The sequence below is a fragment of the Gopherus evgoodei genome, chromosome 8, assembly GCF_007399415.2.
Source record: "Gopherus evgoodei ecotype Sinaloan lineage chromosome 8, rGopEvg1_v1.p, whole genome shotgun sequence".
NCBI classification, from domain to species: Eukaryota; Metazoa; Chordata; order Testudines; family Testudinidae; genus Gopherus; species Gopherus evgoodei.
The window spans coordinates 24308817-24335144 of record NC_044329.1 but is presented as its reverse complement, the minus strand read 5'-3'; the positions used below and the strand labels follow the sequence as shown (position 1 = coordinate 24335144).

Sequence of the window (26328 nt, the reverse complement as noted above, 5' to 3'; positions counted from 1 at the left end):
TCCAACCTCCCCTCCTCCACTGAATTTCAACAGGGCTCAGATTTGATTTTCCTTCCTATATTTCTATGGTTTGGTTGTTTATTAAGCGGTCCTAAGCCAAGAGTATTCCATACAGAAGTGTGTGTTTGTGCAAAATAACATGTCACACATAATAGGCCTTTAAACCTCACAGAAGTGTTGCACCATAAATAATACTTGAACATTTAATGAAATAACAGGAGAGAGTTCTAAACAGACAGGAAACTCTCTTGGAGATCTAACCAGCCTAAATCAATTCCCACATCCCCCCAGCCCACAGGCAGCAAGTCCCAAGGAAACACCTCCTGTTCTTTCAGTCTCTGAGACAAAACCTCTAGAAGGAAAAGGATAAGAGAAAAAATAAACTCTTTGCAACATGCCTCTGCCCATGGCTCCTAAATGATGTTTTTATAATTGCAGGCAAAGTTGAAACAGCACACAGGTGAGCTAAACCTTCTTATTAACCCTGTTCCAATGAGGATCAATAAAATATTTTATATAAGAGGAGATAATTATGTTTTCAGTTTTCCTGGCTAGATACTCTGCTACAGGTTCCATTCCTTATAAGCTATGTGCAGTCTTGTTACAGAGTAGTACCTAAGAAGGGTTATAAACTATGGCAATTAGTGACAAAATCTGTACAAACAGCACCAGAACCTCTTGACCTTCAATCTCATTGCAAAGTCCATCTGTTTGGACAGATTTTGGCTTGATGGGGGGCATTTTATTTATCTGCAGAGTTAGTTCTTTTGTCAAGTTAACTGAAATCAACTACATTTTGATTTCTTTAGTCATAGTACAAATGCCTGGAGAAGTAACAAAGGGTGTGTTTTAAAATACATTAAAATATACATCATGATGTCTTGTTCGAAGGTTTTACTGTTTTGTTTTGCTCGTGTTCATCCTGCAAGAATACCAAAACAGCCATGTTTGAATGTAATATATTATTGGCTTTATTTCTGACAGGAGACCTCAGATTGTCTTTTTAAATGCAGGCTGAGGGAGAAATTTTGACATTCCCACAGCCATTTCATTCATTTAATAACTGTACTATTGGCTGTCCCAATTCTTTAATTTACAATGAAGCTACACTGAATTAGTCATAACTATAAAAGCTGTTCAGAATCACTCTTATATTATACTAAACAGAAGTATCTCCAGCTGGTATGGCAGCTTGTGAGGCTTGTTTGGCAGCAATATCATGTAATCTACCAATAGGTATAAAACAAGAGTTACTTATAATTTGCTTTACAGGTCTTACTACAGCACTGATAAATGCACTTGCTCAGAGGGGTTAAGAGAGTTCATCACATGCTATTAATACAGTTAACACAAAACACCATATTTAGTACCTTGCTGTACCAATCTGACATAACAAATGGAATGTTTCTCTGTGTGCAAACTCTTCTATAATGGGATTCAACTTCTATAATGGTGACACGCTATTATTTTGGCTAAACTCTGCCCCAAAACATTCCACAACCCTGCTTGTAACTCACAGCATGAGTCTGATTTTGACCTATTAAAGCCAGGAAATTCAGCACTTAAGGGATATACTTTAAGCAAAATATATAAAAATCTGCCATAAACTGTGCTTTGAGGAACTGGGCCTTAATGACTAAATGGAGTTCTCTATTGTAACAATGCTTTAATAGTATTTTGGAGTTTTTCAAAGTGCTTTACAAATCTTATACAATCTTCAGTCCTGTGAGGTGGATGCTTTGTGTATTGTCCCCATTTTACAACTGGGAAAAATGAAACAGAATGTGTATTAAATATCTTGTCCAACTGCATAAAGGAAGTCACTGCTAGGATTAGAATCCAGGCATCCATAGCTCCATGTCCTGTACTTAGAACATAACATTTGCTATAGACACTTGTCATAAACAGATAAGAAAAGTTAATAGCACAGAAGTACTTTATATCTCTTTGACTGTAAAGAGTTAACAAGTTCAGTAAGCCTGGCTGTCGCCTGACCAGAGGACCAATCAGAGGACAGGATACTTTCAAATCTTGAGGGAGGGAAGTTTTTGTGCTGTGCTGTTAGTTTTGGTGGTTGTTTACTCTGGGGGCTCAGGCGTGCAACCAGGTTTCTCTCCAATCTCTCCAATACAGGCTCTTATAAGTTCAGACTAGTGAGTACTAGGTAGATAAAGCGAGTTAGGCTTATGGTTGTTTTCTTTATTTGCAATTGTGTATTTGGTTGGAAGAAGTTCAAATTGGTATTTTGCTGAAAAGATTTTAATTTGTACTTGTATACTTAGGCTGGGAGGGTGTTCCCAGTATCTATAGCTGAAAGATCCTATACCTATTCCATTTTTTTAAATTTACAAAGATAATTTTTACTGTTTTTTTCTTTCTTTAATTAAAAGCTTTTCTTGTTTAAGAACCTAATTGTTTTTTTTATTCTGGTGAGACCCCAGGGGACTGGGTCTGGATTCACCAGGGAATTGGTGGGGAGAAAGGAGGGAGGGGGAAGAGAGAGGATAAATTCTCTCTGTGTTAGGATTACAGTCTCTCTCAGGGAGAATCTGGGAAGGGAAGAGAGAAGGAGGCGGGAAGGTGCATTTTCCTCTCTGTTTCAGGATTCAAGGAGTTTGAATCATAGTGATCTCTCAGGTTAACCCAGGGAGGGGAAGGCTGGGAAAGGCAACAGTGAAGGAAAGGGTTTACTTTCCTTGTGTTAAGGTCCAGAGGGTCTGGGTCTTGGGGGGTCCCCGGGCAAGGTTTTGGGGGGACCAGAGTGTACCAGGCACTGGAATTCCTGGTTGGTGGCAGCGCTACGGGTACTAAGCTGGTAATTGAGCTTAGAAGAATTCATGCTGGTACCCCATCTTTTGAACGTTAAGGTTCAGAGTGGGGAATTGTACCATGACAACACTACCGGGTACCAGCAGTTTGATACAGTAGGGGAAATCAGGGCAGCTACTGCAGTAAAAGGGTTAACTAAATTACCTGGAGTATTATGGTTTGGAGCCATATTCCACCCCCTCTTACTTCCTGGTTTGTAAGTGGAAGTTTCCTTCCACTCTGTGTTATGTGGTTGAGAAAAGCAGCAAGTTTACAGACTGCAGTGATGTGAGTAGAGTGTTTGTTTGTTTGAAGTGGACTCCTTACAAATGCTACCCAGATAGGTGTGCATCGGTATTCTGGATTTAATCACAAAGCCTAGTAGACTTGGCAAACTGGATCTTTATTTTCTAAGTTTCCTTTATTTTTTTTCTGAGTAATAACTTGAATGAAGGCAAGTGGTTTCACCTTCACTTTGAACTAAAAAGTATCACTGAGTGCTCTCTTTTGTTTAAATGCTATTTTTGGTATTGTGGCTGTTAAAACATTTGTTGTGTGCTGCTGTATTTGTCTTTCCACCTGATCACAGGCCACATTTGTGTTGGCTGGTTGTCTGACATTATCTACATACTTAGTTACACATTTATATGGTGTATTGAAAATTGTAGTAAAATTATACTTATCCCTTTAAATTGTAGGTCTGTATTCTTTGAGGGAAGCCATGTGATCAGGGTCCTCAATGTGCAGTCTGCAAAGAGCCAGCTAGGAGCAAAGTGGGTAGAGTTGTGTCTTTGCCTTAGGCAGCAGCTTGCTATTTGTTCTGCTTTTGTGTGTGTGTGTTAGTGTTACACTGCAGAGTAGTAGCTTTCTAGAAGGATCATTTTATGTTTCTTCTAATTTTCCTAAGTGAATGTAACAATTTGTGTTGCCACACATAACTTTCTGTTCCTTTTCAAATGTTGTCATAACCTACCAGATGTCCTGTTTTTAAAGGGACAGTCTCATATTTAAGCCCCCCCTGCAGATGTCCTGACTTTTCTTAAAAACAGGCAAACTGTCTCATATTTGCTGTCTCCCACCCCGCGATCCCAATCAGTACTTGTGGGTCCTGCTGCTGGCCGGATCCCTGCTTGCCAGGCGCCAGCCCATGAGTAGTGAGTGTGTGTATGGGGTGTCCAGTAGCTAGCGATAGGGGTGGGTGTGCAAGGCTGGTGGCGAGGCAAAGCTGCAGCAGGCCTCATTCTGTTTCCAGCTGGCACTGGCTGCACACTGCGAGTTGTGGTGGCTGGTGAGTGCGGGTAGGCACCAGGCGGCAGCCAGTTCCATATCACCTCTGCTGCCCTGTGCTCCCCTTCCTCTTCACACACACACCCCAGCCCCACTGCTCCATAATCCTTCCAGCGCTGTGCAGAGAATCAGCGCCCCCCCCCCACACCTGTCGGAGCACTCAGCTCACCAACAACCTGACCTGCAGGCTCCTTCCTTCCTCTGGCTGGGCCGGTGCCCCAGTAAACCCTAAGACCCTCTGACCCAGAGCGCTGGCTGGGAGGAACCATGGGGAAGCCTCTCCACCCCTCAGCTAAGCTCTGGAGTGGCAGGGGGAAGCAATTTCCAGCCTGTTCACATCCCAATCCTGGAGGCGCTACAGCAGCCCTGGGGCAGGAGCTTAGCACCCTCTTTCTCCCACACCACCCTGGGTCTTGCATCCAGCAAGCGTGGGGCAGGTCCATCCCCAGGCACCCTCCCCCGCTGAGTCACCTTTCTAGCCAGATTTGCTGAAGCCCCTGTAGTCAGGTTCCCTGGGTCCTGAGGCACAATGCATCCTTAGGCCTTAACCCCTTCCTGCCCACGCTGTAGCCAGGGGCAGGAGGTGGCTGGGTTATGTCAGTGGCCAGCAGCAGCCTGGAGGTGTTAGCTGCCTTTTAACACTGTGTGGGCAGGAAGAGACAAGCTGCTTCCAGCCATGGGGGAAGAAGGGATGAGCTCTGCAAAGACATGGGCCAGGACATCCCTCCCCTTCTTCCTCCCCCGACATGGCTGGAAGCTGCTCCCATCCCTCCTTTACCATGCTGAAAGGCTACTAGCTACATTCTGGTGTGAACCCTGCAGCAATCTGGGGATGGGGGCACGTGACTTTGCGTGCACCCCCCCACGTGTTGCCTTGGGAAGACGTGGCACCAGGTACTAGGAGAGGCGGGTCTGTCCCGAGGGCAGCGCCAGGCAGGGAGGGTTGGGTTGGGTCGGTTATCACACTCCCAGCCCATGTGAGGGAGGTGGATGGGAGTGTGGGTGTGTCATCTCTCCCTGTGTGAACCTTAAAGATAAGAAGGTAAATCAAAAGAATCCAACTATGCAGTATTTCTTTTTAAGAGTGGCTCAGACAACTTGATGTTAATTTGAACATTTGGACTGCATAGTTGTAATTGATTGCTCTTGAACTCACTTGAATATGAGTAATGTTACCAGGTGTCCCATATTCAGCATAGGGAAATATGGTCACCCTCTCGTAACCTCATGTCTTCTACTCACAAGACCCATTGGACCCTCAGAGTTAATAACGCTGATGTGATTTTAAGGTATATTGCGCTGACATCTAGAGTTGCACTCTGATGCTAAACCCACTATCTGTGGCATCATAGTTCTCTACGATAAAAGCAATATTTATGGTTTCACAAACCATAGTGGTGGCAGAGGAACAATCTGGTTATAAAGGGAAAACTCTTCCTGCATTAAGCCTTGATCCTGTTCTGTGATCCACTAGTGTGGATCTCTGTGCCCATGAGAAGCCCAGCTGGGACATTTGTAATGAGCAGTGATATTAAAGGAGATACTGAAATAAATGTAGTGGGGTTTATAGCCCTATTTCCTGCCATGCATAAGCAAGTTTCTCACCACTGGCTAATGGCTTGAAGAACTCTATTGGTTGCTCAGCAAGGTTGGCACTTCTCCATTTTGTGGTTCTCCTGAAATGTTGTATGACTTGTATTTGGTTGGTATCTAATGGGTTAGCTTTTTTTCTCTCTCTATAGTAAATAATATAGTATGATATGGTCCCTTTTGCTTTTTCAGAGCCTTATTGAGTCTATAGGTTTATACATAAGTACAGAGATTTGCAGCTCCATTTGTAGAAGTAGGGGGCCTTTAAATTTAATGGGAGTCTTTTTATTGGTCAGGTTCAATTATTGCAAGTCCCTGAGTGCAGGGACTTGGTTTGTTCTATGTTCTGTACAACGAGTAGCTTTTAGTTGTAGAGTTTTTCACTCTGAAGAAGTTGTAAGTATTTATTAAAAGTTCTTTATTTTACTTCTCAGCAAAAAAAGCATCAATACCCCTGACACTCACCTCAGGCCAATATAGGAAAAAATACATTGTATTTTTGGAGCACAAAGTGCTCCAAAAAGGCAACTAAAAAATAGCTTGGTGTAAACCTAGAGTGACACACACACAATCTCTTCTCACTCTAAAGCACATAAATTCTTATGAAACAACCTGACTCTTCCATCTTTGCTCAGGCAAAATTCCATCTGTAATCAATGGAAATTTTACCTGCATTACAAAAATGTAGGATTGGGCCCAGAGTCATGTACCACCCCTTTAGCTAGTTTGAAAAGTGGAAGGTAATAAATAACTGTGCATGTTGTAATCCACTAGGAGCTTTAATAGGAAATTACACTGGTCTACAATTTTTGAGAAGTCGTCTGCTTCAGAGATAAAATGTGATATTTATTATGTATTTTGATGTGCTGAATTCAAATATGACAATTAAAACAACTGATTGGCTACTGTTTCTAAGATATTTAAGTTTCTACATTTTATGTCTATGTCTATTGTGTAGATAGTAGAATTTTAATCATAAATTGTAAACCTAGGTCTTTTCATGTGTTTATGGTTGCTTTACATGATATTTCACCTGTCCTGTTTATGCAACACTTTAAAAATCAGAAAAAGGGTTCTATAAATAAAATTTATTATGAAACAAAAGGCAAAAAACTATTATGTACATAGTTTAGTCCTATTCAGTGTCTACTCGGCGCTTCTTGTCTTGTCTTTTTTATTCATTAAATGGAGCATCTCTTGTCACTGTCCAGTAACAGTCTGCAAGCATTGATGGACTCCATTTGCCCTGATAGCCTGCCAGGAGATTCCACTGCTGTAGTCTGGAGCCCAACAGCTCTGCCTTACTCTTGGGTAGTTCCAAATCCTTGACAAGGTCATTCAGTTCACCTTGTGTTATGAGGTGTGGTTCAGAGGAGGAGGATGGGAGAAAATGTGGGTCCTGTGACATTGATGGTTCAGGACCAGAAGTTTCATCCTCTTCCTCATCTGACTCAAGTGAGAATGATTCTGGTGCATCAGGAAGCGGCAGTCCTTCTCTGTGGGGTACTGGGCGTATAGCTGATGGAATGTTTGGATAATGCACAGTCCACTTTTTCTTCTTTGACACACCTTTCCCAACTGGAGGCACCATGCAGAAGTAACAATTGCTGGTATGATCTGTTGGCTCTCTCCAAATCATTGGCACTGCAAAAGGCATAGATTTCCTTTTCCTGTTCAACCACTGGCGAAGATTTGTTGCACAAGGGTTGCAGCATATGTGTGGGGCCCACTTCTTGTCCTGATCTCCAATTTTGCAGCCAAAAGAAAGGTGATAGGCTTTCTTAACCATAGTGGTTAGACTGCGCTTTTGTGATGCAAAAGTCACTTCACCACAAACATAGCAGAAGTTATCTGCACTGTTCACACAAGTACGAGGCATCTCTGCTCACTTTGGCTAAACAGAAATGTGTCCCTTTGCAAAATCAAACACTGACAAATAAGAGAGCACGACACAGTATGATTTCTAGAGCTGATATAGGGCAATTTGTTCAGCAGAGTGATGTAAGCTTCGTTATGATTGCATCATCCATGACGTCTAGGAATAACATGATGCAATTCATATCATGTATGACGCAATACCAGCTTCAGATTGCATCATTCATTGTTTTGCCTCAAAAGCAAGTACTGTCCAAACCCAGTCATAGATTTATTCATAGATCCAGTCAAAGATGTATTTTAGTCATTTCTGGTTTAAATTGAGATCCCTTCCCTTTATAACTCACTTATCCTCTGCCATTGCCAAGTCAAGGATCGTATATACTGACCCAATAGCATATCTTGAAAACTAGAGCCAATCAACAATTTTAAGCATTGTTTTCATTCTCAGTGACCCAGAATTAGTAAAGTTGGAGTACATTTATTTCAAAAGCATTTTGACTGTAGAGCAGTGTTATATACAAACTCATGTTTGCCCTTAGAGCCAGAGAGACATTTTCATCACAGAAGTTTAGATTGTTTGCCCTGGGATTCTGAGAATGGCTAACTTTTTTCCTGTTCTCTTTCCTATAGGCTTGTATGGAATGGAAAGCTAAGGAGATCATTGGCTGGATCACAGACTTTGCCAGGATGCCCCTATGTAATACAATCTCTGTAAGTTATATCAGGAGTATATATCCCCATGATTTCTATGCACCAAATATGGTAAGAATCCCATAATTATCCACAGTGACCTTTGTCCTTTTCCTGGCTTCTCAGGAGAAACATTTTGTTTACTCTTTTATGGACAGTGTTATTTTATTTTGGTACCTTTTGGTTATTGCAAAAAGACTTTTACAAAAATAGGTCTTGCAATGTGCTCTGAAAGTGGTCAGCTACGGGAATCTGCCTTTGTTTTCTCTAATAAGTTGTTTTATTGTCAAGAATCCTTAATCAAGAATCTGTTATCTCCAGCTTTTGAGAGCTTCACAGTGGATGCTGTTAGCAGTCTTTTTCCAGAAGAGCAAGGCTGGTGGGCCACAGATAGAAGGGCAATCTCAGATGTAACCAGACCTCAAGCCATTGAGGGCCTTAAAGATTAATATCAAGACTAAAATAAGCCCCAGAAGCAAATAGGGAGCCAGTGGGGTACTGATATGATGTGTCATTGGTGGTTTTCCTTGCTATGGAAATGGGCTGCAGCATTCTATACCAGTTGTATTTACTGTCTTGCTTATATCTTCAGCTCCATGAACAGCAAAATACAAAAGTTCAACCTGGCGGTGAGGAGCATGTACATAGATCACTGCAGTGAAATCTGAGATGAAAGGTGTAGTGTCCTGACAAGCTGGAGGAAGCAGAAGGCAATTCCTGCCATTGTTGCTACCTGGGTATCTCCGAACTAGTGATGGACCCACTAAAACCCCAAGACTTTTACATTGTCAATTAGAGTGCAAATGCCTTTAATAAAGGGAGAACTGAATGTCTTGGCTAGCTTCTTGAAGCACTTCCACCTGCCTCAGTTCAGTCATACTTGGGTTCAGTTCAATCCAGTTGTTCTTCATCCAGGTGCTAATCTCTTGTAGACATTTTAGTAATGACAATGGTTGCATTTTCTGAGAAAGAAATATAAACATGTATGTTTATATTATCATTATTATTATTATTATTGTGGTGGTTCCTACAGTGTGGTAGACTCTTCATATGCATGTACATGCATAAAGATGCAGGCCCTGCCTTGAACAGCATTCCACCTAAGAAAGTGCATTGTTGCTAACACAGCCCATCTCAGCTCAAAGCTTTTCCAGGATCTCAGATTTTGAAGAGAAGAGAGTACAGTGTTGAGCCCTGTGAAATTTGCAAGTTATAAAGACTCTTAGGGCCTCATCGAAAGCCTGCTGAAGTCAATGGGAGTGTTTCCATTGACTTCAATGGATTTTTAATCATGTCCTTGAATGTGAAAAGCAGCTACACATCGCAACTGTGTCTCTTGTTCAAGAGGCATGATTTAAACCATAATTATGCTGCCTAATTCTCGCTTATATAGGTTTCGTAAGCAGGTCAGCAGCACTTCTATCTCAAAGGCTGTAGAGAGCTGTGTGTATGAAAGCCAAAAGGTTTCCATAGCCACAAGTAAATGCTACTGATGAGTTAAAGCTCACGTTGCCTGGACAAGCATGTGAAATGAAAATCTGAAAAGAAAGGATTACCACCTGCAGCAAGAATATTTATTTTACAGCCTACAAAAATATTGAGAGTTCTGTACTTTTACTAGGTTCAACAACCTCCTGCATAAAACAGAACTTGCTACAAACCAGAAATTGGGGTTATTAATGGCCTTTCCCCCACTCTTAGTGATTTGATAGCCTTTTCAAACACTTTGCGAAAGGTAAGAGCATGTAATGCTACATGGTTTTATTGTTAATGCAAATGGAAACTCTCTTTTCACCCAAAGTATGGTTTAAAAGCACAGAATTGATAGGATTATGGGGATTTTCATTAGGATCTGTTAAAGGAAACTGCTTGACCTTACTATTTTCTTCTCCCTTCCCCACCCCATCTCGACTTCTCAATACTCCCTTTTAAGAAATCACAAAGACAGACATATAACTGTGTTCCCAAACACACATTTAGTATGCAAGCCATTGTAGTCAAGGGCTGCCGTAACTGCTGTGTGCTGCAACTAATGCAGTGGCATAGACTACAATCCTTGCTTGCACCGCTCTCAGGAAAGAGTAAGTAGGGCTGATTCATAAGCAATTCAGATAATACATACTATGAATTAGAAGGGTTATAGTGTGTTCACAAGAGTGGTCTTGTGGTTAAGGAACTGGACTGGAATTCAAACGACCTGGGTTTGATTGCTGGCTCTTCTACACCCCTTGTATATGGCATTGGGTGAGTCACTTAATTTCTCTGGATGGATTTTTTAAAGGAGCCAAAGGAAGTTCAGCCATGTTTGGGTGTTTATCTTCTTTAACCTACTTTGAAGTGTCCAGCTTCCCTGCCTCAGCTTCCCATCTGTAAAACAGGGACAGTAATACTTCTTACCTCATCAGGCAATCCAGGCGATGGGGGACCATGTAACTATCTAGACAGACACATATCTGTTTTTTATTGTTGCCATTTAACAAATATTCCAGGAAGTTATATAAGAAAAAGTAATGCTTCCTAAAATATCAAGCAAAAAGAAGCAAGTCATACAAATTCTGTGCTCAATCGTGAGTGCAAAACTAATCAGCCAAGGATCTGAACAGGTGGTTTAAGTGTACAAATGTTTCAGGATCAGACCCTGCTAGAGTTTTACTGTACACGTGCAAACTTACAGTAAGTTGTTTTCATTTGCATTGTATAAAACTAATATTGAAATCTAAAGGCTACAGGTGAATTCCTGGTCCCATTGAAGTCAGTGGGAGTTTTGTCATTGACTTCAGTGGGACCTGGGATTCACCCTACATATTCAACACTATGAATCACTTTACTTTCATGTGTATATTTATTATGTTGCAATAATTAAAACTGATCTTCATAAAGGTGACCCGTCCTGACCAGTCTATATTGTGATCTATATACATAGTACAAAGCTCTAGTATTGAGGTATGACTCGAAGCTCATTTTCATCCAGAAGATCTGAAGTCAAAATGGGTCAATTGGTGTAATAGAAATATAATAAGACACCTCTAACCATACCTAAACAATTCGGTTATAAACAGAGCAGGTTTTTCTTCTGCTTATGTAACAAATAATTTGTTATCTAGATATAATGATAATTAAATGGTCTATGGAAAAAATCATATTAACAGACTTATTTTATTATTAGAATGACTGCAGGGAATTATGGTCAGTCATATTAGTGAAAGATGTGTAAGACAAAATAAAATATGGAGATTGGATCATAAATCATTTTGACCAGGTATGAAAGTAATAAACATACAGAAACTAAGGTTAGCTCTTTGACTATTGGAGCTATCAATTTCCCATTCCTAGAGGGTTTAATTCTTTCTTCTGCTGAACATGTAGCATTGCAAACACCGTAGAGTTCTATGAAAACACCTTCTACATTGAAGAATTAATCCACCTTATTTTTATTCGAGTATTCACCTTGACTTTAAAGAGGATGTCAAAGTTGAGTCCTCTCATACTCTCTTATCCAAGATTCCCTCCCCTTGATAATAAGGATTTCCCTTCCCTTAAGAAGTCTGCTTAATGGACAGTTTTTTCACTTGATGCCTGCTGAGCTGCCTCGGGCAACATGGAAGAGGTATGTTGACAACAGGCGCACCTACTACCCCCTGAAATGGATCTTTACTGGCTCCTAGTGAAGCAGATTACTGTCATACCAGTGAAAATGGTCCACAGTATTTATGTTCAATGCACAGCAGTTTATTGAGAAGGAATTACACAAGGAGTAAAGGGTTATATCAAGCATATAACACCTCGTTAGACAGTAAGAGCTATACATACCTCTTAATGAGTCCCTTTCACAAACACACACAACAGGCCTTCGCTAGCCTCACGCAGTTACTGGTTGGCAAACAGAGAAGGTGGTTACCAATTTTATAGACTGTTTCTTCACTCCAGGTCTGTTCTTCTTAGCCCTTTGATTTGTCTTGGATTCCCTTGAGCCAAGGCCTTGGTTGTCTTGAGATCCCTCTGGTTCACAGTCCTACTTGAGCCCATGGAGCACAGTTTTGGCTATTCTGTCTAGCAGCATTGTTTCTTCAAGTGTTAATTAAGGAATCCCAGCCACAGTAATTTACTTTTCTTGACTCTTATACTCTTTTTCTTCAAAGGAAAAAGTCACATGTCTTAAAAGCATACCCAGTGGGCGTGTGGTTATTAATTTTATCTGATTAGTATTTTAGAATGGGCTGGGGGTGGTGGGGGTGGTACTGAACAAAGCTCACCCCACTTTACTCACTCATCAGTCATTCACTCTGGCTCTCTGCGTGGTGTCCTTGCTGTAAGGTCACTATAACCAGTTCAACCTGTGCTCCACATTGGAACTTTATACATGTGATATTTACTTTTGCATGGGCCCATATTTGCTGACTAATAGGTTCAATATTGTTTACACACAGAAACTTTGCTAGTCCTTTATCAAATCTGCTTAAAGGGACCCTGCTCCCAGGATCCTTTGCAGCCATTCATGTTTAAATCCTGTCAAGTTATGCTCACACCATTCATTCAGTGTGGCAACACCAATTTGGCATCCCAACAAAGTCCTCTTCTGCTGAAAATTCTGTGCTTCACTGGTTTTCTCTGCCTCCTGGTCTTCACAGAGCCTTACCTTCCACCTGTCTGCCTGTCTCATGAGTCCCACACTGGCAAATACCAGCATCTAGATTATTATTAGACAAACATAATATCAAATGAAACCAAAAGGATGTAACTATTTATGACACTCCATGGACTGGCTTCAACAACATTAGAATGTCATCTGGTCCGGTCCCTGTTCCTGAGAAAGGTGGCAATTCCGTGCTTCAGTTTTCCAACTATAAAATAGTTAATGATCTTTTGCCCTCCTTTACAGAATGCTTTGAGATCTGCCAAACAAAATTACCATATGAGTGTTATATGCCATAGTTTATTACTCAGGATTTAACATTTACCTGTTGCCCTGCTACTCTCTGTATCTTTTTGCCTAATTTGCGGGTGACTTTCTCATTTCATGCCCCTCTTATTTCTGTAGTTTCCTTTCAAAGTGACACTTTGAATCATATTTCCCATTTCCAAGAAGCATTTTTAAAGTGAACTTTATATTTGTTTTTTTACTTTTTCAGATGAACACAGTATAAGGGATAATTGGCTGGTGGTGTTTTTTGCTTTTCAAAATAATGATGGGTTACAAGACGCCAAGAGCTAAGTACCAAAGTATTCAACACTGCCTTGACCTATTCTGATAGCAGGTTGAGAATGACACATTCCATCATTTCCATGACTGTGAAAAAACAAGGTTTTCCCAACTTGCTTGCAAGTGCTTAAGGGTGTCGTATGTCATAGCAAGATGTTTGCCTAGCTATGAGCAGCATAAATGTGAAACTATTTCTGAACTTTTTCTACAATATTTGGGCAGTTAGCTATGTCACTTTGCCAAATAATGGTCCCCACCAGGAAAGAGTTCTTATTCTACACCCTCTTCACTAGAAAGGCCTTACATTCCATGTACCTAGAGAGGAAGCATAGTCAAAGGGACTAAGTATAGATCCGGGATCCAGAAAAACGAGAGTTCCATAGCTGCTGACTTCCCCTCTGCCTGGTGGGTGCTCAACCCCCTTACCCCAGGCTGCACCGCTCTCGCCTGCCCCCATTCCACCTTCCCCAAGTCCCCGCCCCTTCACCGCCTCTTCTCCACCTCCTCCCCTGAGCATGCCACGTCCCCGCTCCTCCTGGAAAGTCCTAAGCGCTGCCAAACAGCTGTTAGGAGGCGGGGGGGGGAGTGGGGATGCAGTGCACTCAGGAAGGGGAGGCAAGGCCAAGCAGGGGTGAGGGGAGCTTGGCTGCCAGTGGGTGCAGAGCACGCGCTAATTTGAGTCGGCACCTAGGGAGAGTTCTATTTGCTGCTCTTTTACTGACTACTTGTATGGTTCCTACCAGATCATAAAACCTCTCTGTGTCTCATTTTCCTGTCTGTAAAATAGATATTACATTGCTGGCTGTTTTGTGGACTAGTTACAGTTTTATTATCACCTGCATTTGTGAACACAGTAAGCAGCATTCACTTATCCTTCTCTTGTTTTAGGTGTCACCCATTTTATGCTGCCCATATGGTGACCCTCTCAACTAGTGGCAATAATTGGGCTTGCAAATGGAAAATTAAGTATTCTGATTGAACATGAAAGCTACTCTAGATATAGAAAACAGAAACCCTGGGATTACCTGTGAGCCAACTATGAACTCACCCATCAGTTTACTCATTACTAGCTAAGTCCTCTATAGCTTCTGCAATTGTGGCTCACTTAGCTCATTTTCAGAGTGATAACGGACATTATTACCCATTGTGCCCAGTTCTGGGTGCCACATTTCAGGAAAGATGTGGACAAATGGGATAAAGTCCAGAGGAGAGCAACACAAATGATTAACGATTTAAAAAACATGATCTATGAGGAAAGATTGAAAAAACTGGGTTTGTTTAGTTTGGAGAAGAGAAGAGTGAGAGGGGACATAATGGTTTTCAAGTACATAAAAGTTTGTTACAAGGAGGAAGGTGAAAAATTGTTCTTTAACCTCTGGAGATAGGACAAGAAGCAATGGGATTAAATTGCAGCAAGGGAGGTTTAGGTTGGACATTAGGGAAAATGTCCTGTCAGGGTAGTTAAGCACTGGAACAAATTGCTTGGTGAGGTTGTGGAAACTGTCATTGGAGGTTTTGAAGAGCAGATTAGACAAACATCTGCCAGGAATGGTCTAGATAATACTTAGTCCTGCCATGAGTGCAGAGGACTTGACTAGATGACCTATCAAAGTTCCCTTCAGTCCTCCACTTTTATGATTCTGTGAATGGTTTTAACATGATCCTCAGCATGTGTGACATCATTTATGCCAGAGGGGAAGCAGTGTTAGTCTGGATCTGTAAAAAGTAACAAAGAGTTCTGTGGCAAGTCTATAAAGTGCCACAGGACTCTGTTATCATTTATATCAATTCACTCAATACTGGCAAAACCAAATCCTTGATATTAGAATCTTCCCTCCAGAAAGCTGCTGTTACAAATTGATTATGCACACTTTTTGTCAACAATAAATGAGAAATGTTTGTATTTTCCCATAAGCTACCAAAACCACTGTTTTTGGTTTTTTTTGTTTTTATTTACAGCCTAAAACACTTGTTATGATGCTTAGATGTTTTATTTGTGGACTGCTGGGGAAAGAGCTACGTGTAACAACATTATGGTTTATTTTTATTTAATCAATTAATTATATAACACCATCAGTGTGAATGATGTTTTACAAACCAGTAAAACACATGCCTCTTATCTCTGGAAGAGACTACAGTCGAAGTATAAACAAAATGATTACAACAAATATATGGAGGACAGGAGGAATAACAGTAAGAATATAATTTAGGATACTAGTTTCATTTGTGTTGTGGTTGATTATTAGTTGTGGGGTCATTAGCATTGCAAGGGGAATTGTTGGGGACAGTTTACATTCAGGTGAACATGCTTGTATAACCATTGTCCTCTACTGGATGGAATATTGGGATACGGGAGTCTTGTAATGGCCCCGTTACTGTGGTGAATGAAGGTGTATGTCAGAGATATGAGCACTACTACTATTGAAATTGCTCATAAAGATTCCCACTGAACTGAAATGGTGGTGGTTAGGGGTTTTGCAACCTACGATAACAAGGTCTGTGGTAGGTAGTTAGGACAAGATTGCTGTGCCTCATTGTGCAGGAACATGGCTTACTGCAGTCACTGACCTCATTGACTTCTCTCTGATGTTAAATTTAGGGAAGCTTCTAGAAGAATCAGTGTGTAGATGAAAAGTCAGAGAACCAAAATCTGGCTTAGCAAGGCTCTGCCAAGTGAGCTAGAATTGAAAGGGGCAGTTGGCTTCTGAAAAGGGAATTGGGTAAGTGAAATGTGCGGTGAATGAAATGGCTAAGTAGCTTCAAGTGAACACAGGTCAAATGTTCACGTTAGGAGACTGAAAGTTCAGCTGTAGAGCTGGGCAAACATTTTTGCACAAAATCTTTTTTCACTTAAAAATACAGATTTGGGTCAACTGAAACAGTTTGCAAATTCTGGTTGATTTTTGGTAAAAAGCAACCCAGGTGCATATCCTAACCACCAGGCTATAGGCTATTTTGGGGTGGGTAGCTCTCAGTCTGATACTGAAGCTGTTCCACTTTGTATAAATAGTTATTCATTGGGCCAAAGAGAGAGAGAGAGAGAGAGAGAGAGAACAACTCTATAGATTGGTGATTAAGGCAGTCACATGGAAGGTAGGGGATGTGGGTACACATCCCTCCTTTGAATCAGGCAGAGATCAGTAACTTTTTAAATAGCATTACAAGAAAGTAGGGAGTTGAGGCCTGTTTCCCCAATTTGTGGTGCTTTGTCCACTTAGCTGTCCTTGTTTTAAGAAATGTATTGTTCAATTGTAGGGAACATTTCTGTCTCAAAAAAGGTGCTGTGCAAGGTCCAGAAGCATGCACCGACTGTTCAGCACATATAGAGTTGAGCCACAGCTCTTTTATCAGTGCTGGGGTAGCTGGGTTTCAAGCAGCTCCTCTCTGTGCAGGGCCAGTTCCTCCAGGTAGAGGCACATTGGTGCTGTTTTTAAAAAACTGCTTTAATGTCTATGGGGCAATGTTGTGTATTTGCAGATGCTCTGGGATGGGGCAATGTTGTGTATTTGCAGATGCTTGTCCAGGCCCTGCTTCGCTGTGACCTGGATAGTGTTATGGACCATGAGAAGGGAGAACTTCAACTGTACATTGACTATATTTTATGCAGAAACCATGAGGAGCCATAATCTCATTCAGTCAGGGAGCTGCATTGTCATTTGCAGACCTTTGGGTTGTTGGGTGTGCCATTAGGACCTGAAGACCACTGCCAACAACCTCTCAGGGACTAGACTGGATTGCTTTAAAGCTGTGAAGTCCAGTGTGAATATGCTTGTTTAGTCCTCCATGTCCCCTGTTTTCTTGTCTGACCATCGCAATGTCTGTCATTTGCCTATCCCTACCTGTGCTTCCCAGTAGTGTTTTAATGCCAAATTTAATGCTTTCACACAGACTTTTGCTGTGTTCTGGGAGCACTCAGAGCAGCAGAAGCCCTTGTACAAATTCCTGAGACAGCAGTGAGATGTCAGGAAGGTCCAGATCCAACTGTTGCCCCACCATACACCCAGGCTGCTACACACTTCTTGCATCATGCTATGAGTTCTCTGGAAATGGACATTTTAGACCTTCATTATAGGATTCAATGATGGGATTTTGAGGCAAATCCACTAGACATTCAGTGAGAAGTATGAACATCTAGAGCACTTGCCAGAGTTTCCTGCATCTTCTCCTTCAGTTTGTGCCCATTTCTCTAGCTTCATGATGTTAGGCCTGAATAAAGATATAGCAGACAAAACCAGGTATGCCAACCTGACCAAAGTCAGGCTAACAGAGGTTTGTGGGTAATCCCTGAGTGGAAAACACTGAGAAGCAGCAGCATGTCTCACAAGCGCTGGGAAAAAGTGAGATAAAAGAGAAGCTGCATTCCTGGCATAGTACCAGATGTGCTGTGTTCGGGCAGCTCCTTCAAAGAACTGATAAGAGCCCTAGTTTCCCAGCCTCCTTGTTTTCACTCCCTGGTTTTGTTCTTTGTTTGTTTTTAACTCCCCTACATTTCTAACTTTAGGCATGCATGTATACTAAAGGTGTCTGGTTTCTAGTTGTTAGAAGAAGGGGGTGGGTTGCTCCAGTGAATAATTTATGACGCGATGGAACTGTCTATATAGGCTTATACTAAAATGTAAAGAGGGGGCTGGTTCTCTCTGGAGACGAGCTGCTCTCTATTGATGCGTGCACTTGTCAATAAAGAGCTTTTGATCGGACCTTGCTGGTGTTGCCTGTCTCTCTTGCGGTCAGACAACGAACTTTGCCGTCGGGGTTAGAGTCCCTGACATCTTTGGCGACTCCGCCAGGACCCGTCTGACTCTCCGGCGGGGGATCGGACCCTGAGGCAACGCAGCGCGCATCCTCCAGTTTAGAGGAGCCTTGCCTGGTGATCTGATCTCTGCGTTGGCGATAAGGCGTGTTCTGTAAACCAGCTGAAGCTCGTAGAAACCCAGCAACGTCCACCTACCCTTTGAGTAGGGTCCAGGTTGTCGGGGTTAGAGTCTCTGACAACTTAGGTCTGGGTTAGAGTCCCAGTCCAGGTTTGCGCAGGATCCAAGTTGTCTGGGTTTGAGTCCCAGTCCAGGTGTTTGAGTCCCCGGAGAGGTAAGCGAGCGCTCGACGCGGGGAGGTGGGGGTTAGAGTCCCTTTACCTCGACCCGGAAAAGAGGGGTTAGAGTCCCTTCATTAAAATGGAACAAGTTGGCAATAAGTGCCCGGGGGACGCCCCGTTGTCTCTAATACTTAAAGATTAAAAAGAAATTTCTGAGACAGCTGGTCTAATTAAATTTAAGATGAGAAATCTGTGTTGAATCCAATGGCCATCATTTACCTTTCATTTGTCCCCGACTAGAGACTGGCCGGAGGGTGAAACCTTTTCCACAGATAGGATGAACTCCTTAAGGGATATTTTGGTTGACCTTAGGCCGAGACAAATGGATTACTTGTTTGTATAGTATAATTATGAACCCATGGAGGGATGGATAGCTTTTGAAGCTGTTTGTATGGAGAGCTCTTGTAAAAAAAATCCCCCACCGTATGCCCCAGAGCCGCACCGGGAGGAGGACAATTTTGTTCCTGTTTTTCCCCGCCTGATGGAGTGCAAAAATTCAAAAGCAGGTTAGGGACAGTTCAGGGACAAAGAAAAATCAAGGGGGAGCTCAGAGTGATGGTCCCTCATCTTCAGAAGAATCAGGCAGCCTCACCCCCTCTGTGCAGCCTCCAGCCAGCCTTTTGCAAACTTGGTCAGGGACTGCTTTTCAAACACCCCCAATATTACAGCAGCCCTCGTCCTTGCCCTTGTGGACCCCCACTAGGTTACTTAACTCCATGAGGGAGAATGTTTGAGACACCCCTGATATGACAAGCCTCGTTGAGAACTTATCTGGTTCTACTGGTTGCTGGGGAACATGAGATGGTTTTACCCATATCCTGTTTGCAACTTCAAATTTGTTTAACTGGCAGTGCACTATGCCTCACTTATGAGACAATCCTGAGGCAGTGGAAAGAATGTTCTGCACAATCTTTTTCACTCATGTGCCCACTTGGGCAAATGTAAATCAGTTATTAGATACTCTCATGACAAAAAATGAAAGACAAAAAGTAAAAAAAAAATCTGCAGCTCATTTGAATGCACCTTGGCTAATTACTGACCCTAACTGGAATCCCAATAATCCAGCTCAAAAGACAAAGTTGGATGGATTTTTAAAAGCTGTTTTAAATGGTATTAGAGATGCAGGGGAGGCTACTCCAAATTGAAGCAAGGTGACTGCTTGTGTTCAGCATCCAGATAAGCACCTCTCTGACTTTTGTGCTCGACTGATTTGTGAAGTTAAAAAGCATGGAAATTTAAATCCTAAAACTAATCATAGAAAGCAGATGGTTAAAATGGTTTTCATGTCACAATGTGCAAAGAATATTGCAAAGAGATTTAAAGAGCATCCAGATAGTACGCAAGGAAAAAGTTTGTCTAAAGTAGTTAGCATTGCTACTAAAATGTTTAATGGGAAAAAAAAACATAAAAAATGGGTTAATTTAAAAATCATCTTGGTCCCGGGATGGAAGGAGGGGGTTGCTCTGCGTTCAGGGTCAGGAATCGGTGCGGACTGTGCTTGGTGCAGGGAGGGGCTGCTTTCGGCCCCAGCTGGCTGTAAAGAAAAAAATATAGACAGAGGCAAAGCAAAGGAAATACAAGTTACAGAACTAAAATTACATTTGCAAAGCTTAACTGTCCAGTAAAATCCAACAGAGTGCCTTTGTGACCCTGGAGTCGGTGTGGCTTGGTGACACCAAAGAAGCCACAGGCAGCCGACCTGGACTGGAATCTCTAAAAGAGACGCCGCAGGAGATTCCAGGGTGTAAAAGAACAGCCCTCCCAAAAGCAGAAGCATGTTGAAAATTCTGGACAAGCTGTAAACAGGATAATCTCCCTTCCACCTCTCCCCCTCCTCTGAACATTATACACAGAAGTGGCCAGTCTGAACGTACGTGTGTGAGTATGAAAGGAGCTTCGGGCTTGGGGCATTAATATTTTCCTAAGTGATGTGGGAGCGTTCCCAACACTCTCCGTTGTTGTTTTATTATTTTATTAATGAAGCTTTAAAATTCAGTTATATGGTGTGTTTTCTTTATCTTCCCCCAAAGATCCTGTAGTGTCAGCCTGATCACCTGACACGAGGGATAGATTGGTAACAGAAATTTGTCACAGTTTGGTAAGCAATTAAAAAAAGGGAAGCCTTGCAGAATTTACACCATCTATTTGTTTTACCCTTGTTATTTTGTGTTTGCTTTGCTTGGTACTGTTGGTGTTATATGCTGAGAACTGCATAAGTAAAAGTGAGTCCTAATAGGATAAAAAAACACTATCTGGTTCTGGTTCTGTTCTATTTAACCAGTTACTGTTGGTTTTTTTTGCTCTGTTCATTTGGGTGTTAGGAGTGTGGGCGGAACTGAACCTCTCATTCGTTATTCCTCGGAGTGGAAGCCATGTGTGCGAGAGAGCTCTGAGGTGAAATTGAAATCCTTCTGTCCCGTCCCCTATAGCGATCAGTGTATAGAAGTGGGAAAGTCTGGCTTAGACTGTAATTCCCTCTGCTCTCTGTGTAATTCTCTTTTCTGTTTAAGTGTCAAACAAATAAATGAGTCTCTGGGTAAACCCTCTAAGAGTAGTCCTTTAACTTATATGTTAAGTAAATGGCCTTTGCCCAATGGGCCATGTGTCTTCGTCCAGGTGGCAAGCCTCATGAAGGAGGACTCGAGTAGTTTTGTAAGTAAGAATGTCTAAGGCAAGAGACCAGGAGGGGTGGGGGCTAGTTAAGAAGCCCACCCTCCTAGCTAAACTGGTAGTGGAACAAGTTGGTGCCTATGGAAGGGACGGTTCAGTAAGAAAAGCAAGATCGGGCCCAGGCGGGCAGGCAACAGACAGAAAAATTGAAAAACAGGTTGAAAAACTTTAAGGGTGTAGTGAAAGGAAGAAGTAAGTAAGTGTAAGCATGGAAATTTCAAATACCCAGAACTTACTTGAAATGGTGATTTGAGTTAATAAAAGTGGCTGTTGGAAGACAAGCAAGTAATTTAAGAAAAAGTAAAAAGTTAACTCTGTAGTTGCTGAAGAAAACAGCAGTTGAACTTTGTAAAAATGCTAAAGAGGAAAGTTCTTGGTGTCTTTAAAATGTTTGTAAATAAATTAAGGCAAAAAAATTGTTAATTGCAATCATTTAAAATTTAGTTAAATTAGCTAAAAAATGTATATAGTGCTATGTAATTAAAATTTTATTAGGCTGTAAGGGCACTATAAGTAGTAATGTTTTCTTTCAGTGTTTAAAAGCAACAGTTAAAAGTAAAAAGCAAGCCAAAAAGCATCTGTATTAATGCAAATTATCTAACTGATAAGGTAGGAGCCACTGAAACCTGGGCTGCCTATGAAACACATAAAATATGGAATAAATCCTCTGTTTTTCCTAAAATCAACAAGGGTATTTGTCTATTTTAAGCAATAATTGACTGCCCAGAAGGGGTAAACCTCTGTTTTTTTTGTCTTTCAAATAATCAAAGAAAACTGATGCCAGCTAAACAGCATTCAACATACTATGCATTTACTGGCACAATAGGAATTATGTTTTGTGTTCTATGTTCTGTCTTGTGGTGTTTATCTTGTGGCCGAAATTGTTGTGTTTAGTGTTTTCATGGAATGGTCTGGTTTGGAATCAAGCAAAAAAAGGTTAAATTAAAATGCACATACTTGTTTTGTTCAACTTGGAATACAAAGTGTTTAAATAAATCAGAACAATGTGATATATTAAAGTCTAATGTATTTCCTTAAGTAAGAAAAAAAAAACTTCATTGGCCAAATTGTTAATTGCAAAAATTGTTGTTAAAATTTGCATACCAACAGTCTTTGAAAGCAAAGACATGAAAAGTTAACCCACTCCCCATATTGTACATGGGATCCTTCTGGCTACCTCAGATTTCTAGCCAGAGGGCTGGGGATGGTGGAAAGCTATTGGACTAGAAGTTGTATTAAGTGAACTCCTCAAAGTGGGTGTGCTTGTCCTGGCCTGTTGCTCCAAAGTTCTGTAATAAAGTTATTTTAGTAAAAGGGTATATGTGGCATACATTAAATAATAAAACTAATGTACTGTATAATGACAATGTGTAGGTGTTCATTGTTGGAAAAAAGGTGTATAAGTAAAAAGTAAAAGTTTCCTTTGCAGGTTAAAAAAAGCCAAAAAAAACAAAAAAACAAAAAACAGAATAAATTAACTAAAAAAATAAAATAAAATAAAATAGCAAGCTCAGGCTATAAATAAGACACTGACTCCATTCAAGGACACTGCTCACAGTTAAGACTTGGCTAACAACTAAAAAAAAAAGGGCTTGAATTTGCCCACACAGCTATGAGATCTAAAAAACATTGCCAGGCACTAATAAAATGTGTTAAGTTTCTTTTCTCACAGGTAAATAAGGGCTACCCAAAGACCCTAGCAGCCCTGCCACTCCTTGGAACCAGGAGACGGGATTAATGTAAAGGTCCACCAACAAAAAACTGCCTTGGCTCCATGCTGGAAAGGCCCTTATTAAGTCCTGCTACCTACCAACACCGCTGTAAAGTGCCAAAGACTAACTGCTTGATCCCAAGATTCTCACTGCAAAAAGACCCCTCCACCTCGAAAGAATTCTCCTACTGATGATTAGCCTATTTCACCTTCTAGCTCCCTGTGCCTTCTGGACAGTAAAAAAAAAATACAAGGATGCTGCACCACGACTGTTTTGGGAAAGAAGAAGGAACACTCGCTCCACTGAAATTGCCAAAGTCCAGGAATTCCTGACTAGAAAGGACATTAAGAACTGACCCTGGTAAAAAAACAAAGAATTATACACTGGCGGGAGGACATTTATAGGACCCATGCTTGAAAATGTGGTATTAATTGGAGCTTGGGGTTTATTCTACAGGCTGCGCCCTGTGTCCTAAAAAGTGACTAATAATGTAACCCCCCTCCTATGCTATTAATGTCAATGCCTTTTAAAAGTACCTAAAATAATTAAATAACAAATGTAATATAGTACTACACCAAAAAAAAAATAGTATTAAATATCACTGAGGCTGAAAAGGCATTGCAGTGGGATCTAGTATGTTTAAAGATTCAAAATTTCCTGAATGACCAGCTAATGGCCATTCAGAGTAATCTTAAATACCAGACTTGGCCCACTGCCCTTACAAAAACATCAAAAGTACCATCTGATCTGTAGTCATAAAAATATACTAAAGACTTTCTGGGTGGAAGTGTAAACATTTACAGTGCTCCTTCCAAGCATTTGGACCGGGGGGTGTGGGCTTCCACATACCGAATCCTGACGGGTCCATGGGGAGGTTGCACATGAAACTGAATTATTCACCAAAACATCTGGGAAATTAGACCACTTGGTATACCTAACTAATTTATAGTCAGTGCCCAATCCCTTAGTTGTCAGACAAACAAAATTCCACTCTTTTGTCCGTGCACTCATTCCTGGATTGTGGGTGGCTAAGCTCAAGAGAGCAATTGTAAATATTTCTGCAAAGCTTAAAAAAACAGCTAATGCATTAATAGACGCTTTCCAAAAGTTGCAACAAAAAACTAATAAAGTAGCAAAAGTAACTTTGCAAAATAAACGTGTGCTAAATGCCATAAATGCTAAATTAAAAAGAAGCTTGTGCTCGCATCGGGGAAAAATGTTGCTTTTCTGTTAATCACTCTGGCTTAATTAACAAAAATTTACAAGCTATTAAAAATGTTGCTGTTGTTTTCCATGCTATATCTCTTAATCACACTTTTAGTTTTAAGGACCTCCACTCAGACCTTGGGTCATGGTTTACTAGCCTCCCGCGTACAATTGTTAAATGAATATGTGTCCCAAGAGTTCCATTATGGTCCTCTAGGGACAAAGGGGGGATTGTTAGGCCTGAATAAAGATATAGCAGACAAAACCAGGTATGCCAACCTGACCAAAGTCAGGCTAACAGAGGTTTGTGGGTAATCCCTGAGTGGAAAACACTGAGAAGCAGCAGCATGTCTCACAAGCGCTGGGAAAAAGTGAGATAAAAAAGAAGCTGCATTCCTGGCATAGTACCAGATGTGCTGTGTTCGGGCAGCTCCTTCGAAGAACTGATAAGAGCCCTAGTTTCCTAGCCTCCTTGTTTTCACTCCCTGGTTTTGTTCTTTGTTTATTTTTAACTCCCCTACATTTCTAACTTTAGGCATGCATGTATACTAAAGGTGTCTAGTTTCTAGTTGTTAGAAAAAGGGGGTGGGTTGCTTCATTAAATAATTTATAACGCAATGAAACTGTCTATATAGGCTTATACTAAAATGTAAAGAGGGGGCTGGTTCTCTCTGGAGACGAGCTGCTCTCTATTAATGCGTGCACTTGTCAATAAAGAGCTTTTGATCGGACCTTGCTGGTGTTGCCTGTCTCTCTTGCGGTCAGACAACGAACTTTGCCATCGGGGTTAAAGTCCCTGACAATGACATTGATGCTCATACAAGATTTTCTTTGGCTTGAAGAGGAAGACTGTGGACTGCTCACAGATTCCCTGTTTCCAGCTGCCTAGTCCTCATCTGACAGCTGACTCTAGAGATCCAAGAAACAGCTGTTTTTCTACACTGTTGTATATTCACCTGAAGCCTGCAATCTGCTGGTGATGGCAGAGCTGCATCAAGATTTGCTGTGACTCCCTTGTGAGGAGCTCTGGCTACCCCTCTCTCCTTCCAGCAACAATCTACTGGGAAAACCCCAGCTATCTATGAGCCACTCTCTCAAACTTACAAATACTTCTTGGGTCTAACTTTTTCCTTGTGGTGGCAGCACACTGAATGTCAAAGGGAGAAAAAGATGCCCCTCATCCTATTGCAGGGCAGTAATTATCCTGTTGCCCAAGAAAGTGGATCTATGTGATATGTGGAACTGGAGACCTATTTCCTTCTGCTGTTATAATTACAGGATATTACCTAGAGCCTTATAAAAGGGACTGAAAAAATATCTGGAGTGCTTGATACACTTTGATCAGACAGATTGCAACCCTGGCAACTGTTAAGTTACTTTTCATGTGACGTATTTACTGTCAGCAAACTTTTCATCTGGATGTGGGGTTTTTTTGTTCAGTGGACTAGGAGGAAGTCATGGTCATCCCTATCAATCTTTTACAATGTTAAAAGCTTTTGGGATTGGGGGTAGTATTTACTTAATATATGTTTCCATTGTAGCCTAATGTTGTTAATGTTTTAAAGATTAATATGGGTCTCAGCATGCAGATATGTTTGTCAGGCATGCCTTCAGTCTGGGATGTTATATGCTCTGAATCTCAAATCATTTTTATCCTCCCAAGAAGCTGACTGACCAATCTCTCTTTGCTAGGAATGTCATACATTTTTCTATTTGTTTGTCAGCCTAGCTGGATGCCGTCTCAGTTTTTATCACATCCAAAGGTGATGTGCAGGTGGTTTGCATCTGTTTGCAAATGTATGAATGAGCATTCTCTGCCGGAATCAATTGGGCCAAAAGCAATTCCTGCTTACTGAGCTCTTGGCAGAGTGCTGGTCTCCCACCACTGCCCTCGCAATTGCAATGGGGAACCTCAGGGATTAAAGTGCTGCAGTATCTTTTGGATCTGTGCAATATGTGATGAAGAACTGGGAGGGGGCTGAGAAATGTGTGATTTGGTTGCTCAGGACACTTCCTGAATATTCTAGTGATGATGTAAAACCGTGTTCATAGGATAAAAAAAGTGGACTTGCAGGTTTGCAGATAAATTTGAGCAATCCCAAGCATCTAGTAGGAGTAAATCAGAGGCAGAGAGATTAAAGTTTGGTGGGAAGCAAGGTCTCCGTTTCACCTCTGGGTAGGAGGGGAGGTGACTG

General features: G+C 41.4%; 1 long non-coding RNA gene across 1 annotated transcript in view; it reads left to right on the top strand.

The window, feature by feature from the left end:
- LOC115656678 overlaps window positions 1–22929 on the top strand; it is a 35109-nt gene extending 12180 nt beyond the window's left edge. The window contains exons 3-4 of the long non-coding RNA XR_004001723.1: window positions 8194–8274; window positions 22888–22929. This is a non-coding gene — a long non-coding RNA (uncharacterized LOC115656678). The remainder of the gene's footprint in view (window positions 1–8193; window positions 8275–22887) is intronic.
- The last annotated feature ends 3399 nt before the right edge of the window (window positions 22930–26328 follow it).